Source organism: Podarcis erhardii, assembly GCF_964252035.2.
Source record: "Podarcis erhardii genome assembly, chromosome: 4".
In the NCBI taxonomy this organism is placed as follows: domain Eukaryota; kingdom Metazoa; phylum Chordata; class Lepidosauria; order Squamata; family Lacertidae; genus Podarcis; species Podarcis erhardii.
The window spans coordinates 26,051,644-26,060,316 of record NC_138508.1 but is presented as its reverse complement, the minus strand read 5'-3'; the positions used below and the strand labels follow the sequence as shown (position 1 = coordinate 26,060,316).

General features: G+C 44.7%; 1 long non-coding RNA gene across 1 annotated transcript; it reads right to left on the bottom strand.

Moving 5' to 3' along the window:
* Positions 1 to 1,588: 1,588 nt before the first annotated feature.
* Positions 1,589 to 7,771, bottom strand: LOC309341405. The gene is made up of 3 exons (XR_014156307.1): positions 7,364 to 7,771; positions 6,426 to 6,533; positions 1,589 to 1,662 (listed from the first exon to the last, which is right to left on the bottom strand). It is a non-coding gene; the product is annotated as an uncharacterized lncRNA (long non-coding RNA).
* Between the last annotated feature and the right edge of the window lie 902 nt (positions 7,772 to 8,673).

Sequence of the window (8,673 nt, the reverse complement as noted above, 5' to 3'; positions counted from 1 at the left end):
CAACCTTCTGGAGGTAAGCAAGAATTAATAATAATAAATTATTATTAATTATTATTATTATTACTACCCCGCCCATCTGGCTGAGTTTCACCAGCCACTCTGGGTGATTCCCAATTGAGTGTTAAAAACAATACAGCATTATATATTAAAAACTTCCCTAAACAGGGGTGCCTTCAGATGTCTTTTAAAAATAAGATAGCTGCTTATTTCCTTGACATCTGATGGGAGGGCGTTCCACAGGGCAGGCGCCACTACCGAGAAGGCCCTCTGTCTGGTTCCCTATAACCTCACTTCCCACAATGAGGGAACCACCATATACATATACCCATATACATTGTTATGAATATTATTATTTTATTGTATTTCCATTAGTAGTCATATTTATAATTACAATGTATCATTATTGTTGTTGTTTCTTATTATTGTTGATTGATTGTTGTTTGTTATTGTTATTGTTGTTTGTTATTATTGTTGATACAGAGAAAAGTCTTTAGGTAATTTATGGGGTGAGTGGGAGATACAACGCAAATACAAAAGAGAGTAAAAGCACAACAAAACATAAACACACTAAAAGCGATCCTACCCTTTTAAAGTGATCTTTTTTTTAAAAAAAAAGCAGTAGCTGACACTTTGATCAAGGGCATCCTGATCAAATTTGCAGATGACACCAAACTGGGAGGGGTGGCTAACACCCCAGAGGACAGGATCACACTTCAAAACGACCTTGACAGATTAGAGAACTGGGCCAAAACAAACAAGATGAATTTTAATAGGGAGAAATGTAAAGTATTGCACTTGGGCAAAAAAAATGAGAGGCACAAATACAAGATGGGTGACACCTGGCTTGAGAGCAGTACATGTGAAAAGGATCTAGGAGTCTTGGTTGACCACAAACTTGACATGAGCCAACAGTGTGACGCGGCAGCTAAAAAAGCCAATGCAATTCTGTGCTGCATCAAGTAATAGTGCCACTGTATTCTGCTCTGGTCAGACCTCACCTGGAGTACTGTGTCCAGTTCTGGGCACCACAATTCAAGAAGGACACTGACAAACTGGAACGTGTCCAGAAGAGGGCAACCAAAATGGTCAAAGGCCTGGAAATGATGCCTTATGAAGAACGGCTAAGGGAGCTGGGCATGTTTAGCCTGGAGAAGAGGAGGTTAAGGGGTGCTATGATAGCCATGTTCAAATATATAAAAGGATGTCACATAGAGGAGGGAGAAAGGTTGTTTTCTGCTGCTCCAGAGAAGCGGACACGGAGCAATGGTTCCAAACTACAAGAAAAAAGATTCCACCTAAACATTAGGAAGAACTTCCTGACAGTAAGAGCTGTTTGACAGTGGAATTTGCTGCCAAGGAGTGTGGTGGAGTCTCCTTCTTTGGAGGTCTTTAAACAGAGGCTTGACAACCATATGTCAGGAGTGCTCTGATGGTGTTTCCTGCTTGGCAGGGGGTTGGACTCGATGGCCCTTGTGGTCTCTTCCAACTCTATGATTCTATGATTCTATGACTCTCTGTTCATATTTTCAGGGGAGGGGTAGTGCCTCTGGTAGGGGACGTCATGCTCCTTCTAGGGTAGTTTTCCCACCATATTTTCAGTTTTAAATGAGTCCTTTTCAGTGAAGGCTGCCTCTCTCTCATCTGCTGATTGATGGCTAAAGGCTGGTGAAACAAGGATAACAGGTTACACCTGCAGCTAATCCAAGAAAAAACCCAACTTCCTTTGGAGTTAGCTGCAGTTCTTAAGTGTGGCATGACGCCCAATTGTGGAATTACTCACTTAAAAGGGTGGGAGCCACGTTGGGCATTCCGGGGGCCTTGAGGGGGGATGACCTTCCCATAAAGGTTTTATAACAGTGTTATGCCACATTTTGAGACTACACAAGTATAGGGATTCTTCCTACTCTTCAGCAAGCTGTCCTGGAGGGGTGGAGAGGAGATATTCTCGGACCTCTTCGCCTGAACCCTGAAGTGTTTATCACTCCAGCAAGGGAAGAAAGAGAAGGCATTGCTGTGCAAAAGCCACCACTAGCACCTGTCCTTCCACTCTCAATGCTCTCGAACAGGAGTGAGCAAGCAAGTGATCTATGCCACTTGCTCCTTCGCCATTAATTTTGGTGGGAAGGTGTGCAGTGCAGTCGCTGGCCTTCTGGAATATGAGTGATCGGCATCCCTTGCCCAGTGGTGGCTGGGCACAAAGTCAACCAGCATGCTATGTGTGTTACTGCATGTTGGGTAATTTTATGCTTCAACCTTGGAGACAAATTGCTCCTATTCTATGGCAATGGTGGCAGAAGCAGCACAACAAAATATGCTTTCTGTGCATATACCTAGTCTGGGAGAAGGGCAGCCAGTAAGTGGCAAGGCAGGAAAATGCTGCTGCCTCAAATTTGACACTATGGGCAACTTCTGTGTTTGCCCTTCCATAAATATGTACAGTGGTACCTCGGGCTAAGAACCTAATTCGTTCTGGAGGTCCATTCTTAACCTGAAACTGTTCTTAACCTGAGGTACCACTTTAGCTAATGGGGCCTCCCGCTGCCGCCGCGCCGCCAACACGCAATTTCTGTTCTCATCCTGAAGCAAAGTTCTTAACCTGAGGTACTATTCCTGGGTTAGCAGAGTCTGTAACCTGAAGCGTCTGTAACCTGAGGTACCACTGTATTTGTGTGCACTCATTGCAGAGGGTCTCGGTATGCCTGCAGAGAGCTCGGCAGGGGCAAACCTGCCTCTTGCGATATTTCCACAAGCAGTAAGCCCCAAAACAAGGCGTTCTAGTGCAGGTTGCCAGATGGTCATGCATCTGCTGGAGCCCAAGCTTCTTTCTTTCACACAAGAGGCCCCAGGATCAGGCCCATCAACTATATTAAGGCTGGAGCTTATGTAACTCATTTGTGCCTATTGGTTTCAACAGGAGTGGATTTCAGAATGCAAAGATCTGCTCCCGGGAAACAAGCCAGCAGGGATTTGGAGTGGCAGATCATCCATCACTTCACTTCCTCCTCACTTTATTATGGGTTCGCCCATAAACGTCCAAAGGGCAATTCATGTCTCTCTCCTATGGGGTCGATGTAGGGCTCCAGAGGCATGAGGAACATATGCAACTCTTGCAGAGCAGAATAATACTGTGGCCTGCCACCCCAATCTCTGAGTGGTTGAAGGAGCCAGGCAAGTTTCTTGGTGAGTAAATGGCCCTAAGTATGTTAAACTTTTGCAAAGAGGCAGGAGCCATGACGCTTTGCAAAGGCTTTACATTCTTCATTTGCCTTTTGGGGGCAAGGGAGAATTATTTAACGTCCAACAAGGGTGTCAACTTGAATAAAATATTGGGGGTGGCAGGTAAGCCCTTCCCTGCATAATGGATCACAAGATGCGATCACTCACGGACGCTATTTGAGTGGCAATGCCCATGAACTTTGGGGACCTCCAGCCCCCTCAAATAATCTATGGGGCCTTGGCCCCTAGGAGGTGGCTCCTATGAAATCCACTCACATAACTGGGGTGTACGGGGCATTAGGGGAGGGGTAGTGCCTCTGGTAGGGGACGTCATGCTCCTTCTAGGGTAGTTTTCCCACCACTGGCCACCACCCTGCACTGAGCTCTCACCGGTGGCTCCTAGAAGCTGTTAGCATGTGACAGCGACCACATTCTGGGAAACGGCTTTGACTGGCTGGCTGAACCAGGTGAGGGGAGCTGATGGGTCTCAAGCCATTAGTGAGTTAGGGACTTCTCCTATATGCAAAGACAGGCTCTAGCGGATTGAGTGGATGAGACCGCTAGTGGGTCCAACGGTCAAGAAGGTGGCTTCTGCACATGTTGTAGAGGGAAGTGAGAGGCAGATGGGGCTCGTCAACCTGGGAAGGTAGCCCATCCAGGACAAGGAAAACTCTGACCCTAAACCTCTGCTGCCTTGTGGGATATCTTTGGGAGAAGAAAAGGCTAAGGAATAAACCCTACACAAATCCAGAGTGTAGTCCCTAAGATGGTTGGATGGTGCCTTATACAACTTCTGGCGACTTCTTCAGCCAAGCTGGTGCCAAACGTATTGCTCTGCTTTCCTTTGGACCACATCAGTGATGTGTCAACCAGCAGAACAAGGTGAACATGCTGCTGAGACATCCAGGTCTTTTGCTGCTTCTGGGCCCTGGGAATAACCTATGAAGGGGCCCTTTGTGTGGAAAGCACAAACTATTGGTAATATGCTTTGTCACTTTGAAAACTCCCAACTGTTTAGCCTGGCAAAGAGCCCCTCTTCCTATGCCAGTAATGGTGCATTAGCTTCTAAGAAAAGGGCCAAATGAGCAGCCAATTAAAGCTCTTAGCGCCAAGAAAGGTTAAATCAACAACAGAGAGCAACACAGTTTGACTGAAGTGTTATGAAAGGCATAATGAAAGCTAGAAGGAGTCTCCGAGCCCAGCTCTCTCCATTTCTAATATTCACCATCCAAAAGGGACATACGATCAAAACAGAATCTATTTTAATAGCATGAATAAACATTCTGTAATTGGCACTAGGGGCCCCCAGGAACAGACAGGAAGTGGCATCAGACCCTATTTTCCAGGGACAATCTTGGATTTACAGAAGCCATCCTGGTTTCTGATCTGATCCCGTAAAGTCCCGCTTTTCCTTAGGATGTCCCTATTTTCATCAGAGAAATGTTGAAGGGTATTAATTCCAAGTCGGAACATTGCTTCCTCTAGCTCAGTATTGCCCAAACTGATTGGCAGCAGCTCCTACATTTGTGGTTTTTGCTTATTAGCAACAGAGGGGAGTGTGGGGACTTGCATTCTCCATCCAGGGAAGCAAGAGGTTTGGTGACACATTACAGTGAGGAAAAAACAGCTAGGGAGCTTGCAAAGTGGGAGTGTGGTGTGGCAAAAGCCCCTAGGGCAACGGTTCTCAACCTGTGGGTCCCCAGATGTTGTTGGACTACAACTCCCATCATCCCTGACAACTGGTCATGCTGGCTAGGAATGATGGGAGTTGTAGTCCAACCCACAGGTTGAGAAACACTGCCCTAGGGCAAGACGGAAGGGTTTGGAGAGCCAGCATTGGCCTCAATTCCATTACCCATGATACCTTCAATACCACCAGTATTAGAAGTTTTATTTATTATTTATTGCATTTATATACCACCTTTTTCTTCCAAGGAGCTCAAGGTGGTGGGCATGGTTCCTTCTCTCCCCATTTCATCTTCGTAACAACCCTGTGAGGTAGGTTAGGCTAAAGGATGGTGACTGGTCCAAGGTCACCCAATGAAATTCATGGCTGAGTGGGGATTCAAACCCTGGTCTCCCATGTCCTAGTCCAACACTCTAACCATTACACCACACCAGCTTAATATAACCAGCAGTGACAAAAAGCAGCAAGAGGTCTCTTAAAAACTTGCCCATTGTCGGCCTGTAGCATTCTTGGCACACCAAGCTGAGCGGAAAATGTGCAGCAACTTTACAGAAAATGATAGGATAATCCGTATTGTGGCTTGCCCCAACAGGTAACACAGAGAAGGTGTTTATTAGAATACTGTACTGGTTTTCACACTGTGTTCCAGGTTCCTTCATCAGTGGGAAGATCAGTAATGGTAGAACGGCTTTACTGAAAGGCAGCTTGCCCAGCAACAACAACAAACTCCCTCTGAAATGCACAAGGCTGGGTGCCTTCTAAGGACACACTCAGTTCATGTTAAGGTGACAGCAATAGTCCAAGGACAAGAGTGGGCAGATGTCAAGCTTGCAGCACCCCCATCTTGTCTTTTTACTTGACCCCCAAAATCTTCCAGCCAGAGTAAGGTGCAAAATACAGAGAGAGGAGGATATGCAATATGGAATTAATGAAAAGGGTGCCTTTTTGTATTCAATACCAGAACTAGGGCGAAAGGAGAAATTCAATTCAGCTGACATTTAAAGTTGAAGCTAGCAAATCTGCACGTTCCAAAAGCAACACATGAACACAACCATCTTTCAAAATTTGCGCTTCTTTAAATTTTGCAATGCAGTTCCCCAGCCAAGCAGCGTGTAGGAAAAGTGTGTACACCGGGGTAAAGTATGCATTAAAAAATCACAGAGAACATGCAAAAAAATGCATTATATTAGGGGAAATAGTATTTGCATACAGTTTGGCAACATTAGCATTAAGATGCTACAGTAATGGATTTTCATGTGGAATTTTAAAATATATATATCGCAAAGTGATGTGGAAATGTGGAGAACTAAGCATAAGATGGTAAAATGAGAGAAATCCAAATTCACCCACCCCTAAGCAGAACTGACTTCACAGCTTCTCATTTCTTAGTTTTAATCATCTAGTTTAGGATTAGAGGGGAGCCTTACTGTCGTTTCTTTTGTTTTTGCTGTTTTTTGTCACACAATCATGAATCAGAAACCCTTGTTGATTGCCCAGAATCTACCACTAGATCTCACCCCACCTCCTTTCCATCCTGTCTCACACCTCTTTGCAATATTCAAAGTTTCCTCAGCAGATTTCCCCGGGGTTTCTTGGTACCAAAGTCATGGTAGTAAAAGGCTCTCTAGAGCTAGAAAAAGATGAAAGCCACAGCGTCAGTCTGCTACCTCAGTAATCTGCTGATAGTAGCCAATGCAGCACCCAAGAGAAGTTCACAATAAGGGCAAGCCAGTTATATTCACCAGCAGTTCCCAGCAGTTGCTAGTTAGAAGCAGATGTCTCCCAGAAAGGATGCTGAACACATGGGAATGTACCCTTTTTCAGATGTTTCCCTACCTTATTGTAACTGTGTGGGACTTCCGGAGGCGGCGCGAAATGGTAATGGCTGCCCTCTTCTAAACGGGAGAGGGTAGCTCCGCTGAAAAGGGTCGTCCGCTACGTCTGTTTGTGACAGAAGTAAGATTGTTTATTATTTGTGCATTTATATTTAAAAATTTTAATAAATATTTATATAAAAAAATATATATTGTAACTGTGTGGAGAAGAACAACAGCTCTCTCTCTCTCTTCCCACCTGCACCCACAATTTAGGGAAATGCTGGTAAAGGGAAGGCTGCAGTATATGTAGGTTTAGAACAACCTCATTTGTGCTTGACATGTTTGGAGCAGTGCTGTTCCCCAGAGGCAATAGTAAGTTTTTGGTTTTCAATTAAGGGAAAGTCCACCATCCTCAAGCCAACATTTTCAATAACTATTTTTCAACACGCTGGAGGTTCATCTTTTTTGTTTTGTTTTGTTTACAGTGGTGCTTCTCTGTCTCTCCCCTGGTTAAGAAAAAAAATATATTACTCCAGAACATTCTACAGTATTCTAGAAGGCAGGCCACAAAAGCAGTAAACTGAACCAACAGAAGGAAATATCGAATCACATCTGTATGATATACTTAAGATGTATTATTTACCTTGGCAGCAGGCAGCTGAGACTTCTTTTCTCCAACTTTCCCCCCTGTTGCCTCAAAATCCTCTATGCTCCTTCTTTATCAGGACCAGCCCTACTATTAGACAGTGTGAGGTAAGGGGGGCAGGGGAAACTGCATGTCTTGAGCCCCCTTACTCATATTCATCTGTTGGAGGACAGAGCTGTATGTGGTCTGTTGCCCTCAGGAACAGTGGAGCACATTGCCAGTATTGAAGTAAGATTTTACTGCTGTTCCAAACGGCTTCCGTATGTGGAACAGTGGTGGCTGCCATCTTGTCCTTCACCTCAGGCAGCAAACTGCCTTGAGACAGCCCTAGTCTTTATTCAGGCATTATATGCACCCAAGAGGTTTGTGCAACAGCACTTTGGCCCCTCCTTTGCTTGTAACACCAGCCCAGGTCTCTGTGGAAGCTGTTGATCAGTTCCACCTGGAACTGAGGTGGAATGTACCAAGTGGTGGTTCAGCAAAGGGGTGAACTCATCCATGAGTCATTCTTCATCCATGACACAAATATATAGATGAGAATTGCACTCTAATACTGTCAAATGTCATGTCCCCCACCACACATTTAAAGCACATTTATATCACTTTAACAGCCATTTCCCTGATTAATTTTTTAGGTACGTAGGGCCATTGTTTTTTATTTCCCTGATTAATTCTTTGGGTCTGTAGGACCATTGTTGGCAATCCTTTCACCAGTGCAATCCTACATAGGTTACTCAGAAGTACGTCCCACAGAATCAACTGAGACTTGTCAGTACAGAATTGCATCCTAATTGCAGCTGCGGTCATATACCCTGGTACTTGGGATCCTGTATCTGGTTATTGGAAGTAAACTTCTCTCTCTCTCTCTCTCTCTCTCTCTCTCTCTGTGTGTGTGTGTGTGTGTGTGTGTGTGTGAATGACCGTGCTGGCAAGGTGCAAATGCATGAATCCTAATTGGTTTCCTTGGCTTAGCAAAAAGCAGTAACTTTTGGTTTTAGCTATTTCTTTTAGCATTTACAGAGGCTGCCTAATAACAACGTTCCTTGGGTGGTAGTATGTTTCAGTCACTACAGTAGGAGCCTGGAGTCAGTTTCCAGGATCACAGGTACACGATGCACAAAAGTATATCAAAGCTGTTATTTCCAGGGAGAAATTAAATTGGGTGTTTCTGCAAAGAGCAAGCTCTTGTGTGCTTCAGCATCTTTCAGGATTTCCAGGCCTCAGGGGACAATTATATATAATTTTTCTGAAGCTGAGTAATCTGCACTGTGCGCTTATGTCTTTGCAGAAAGGAAAGGTAACATGTT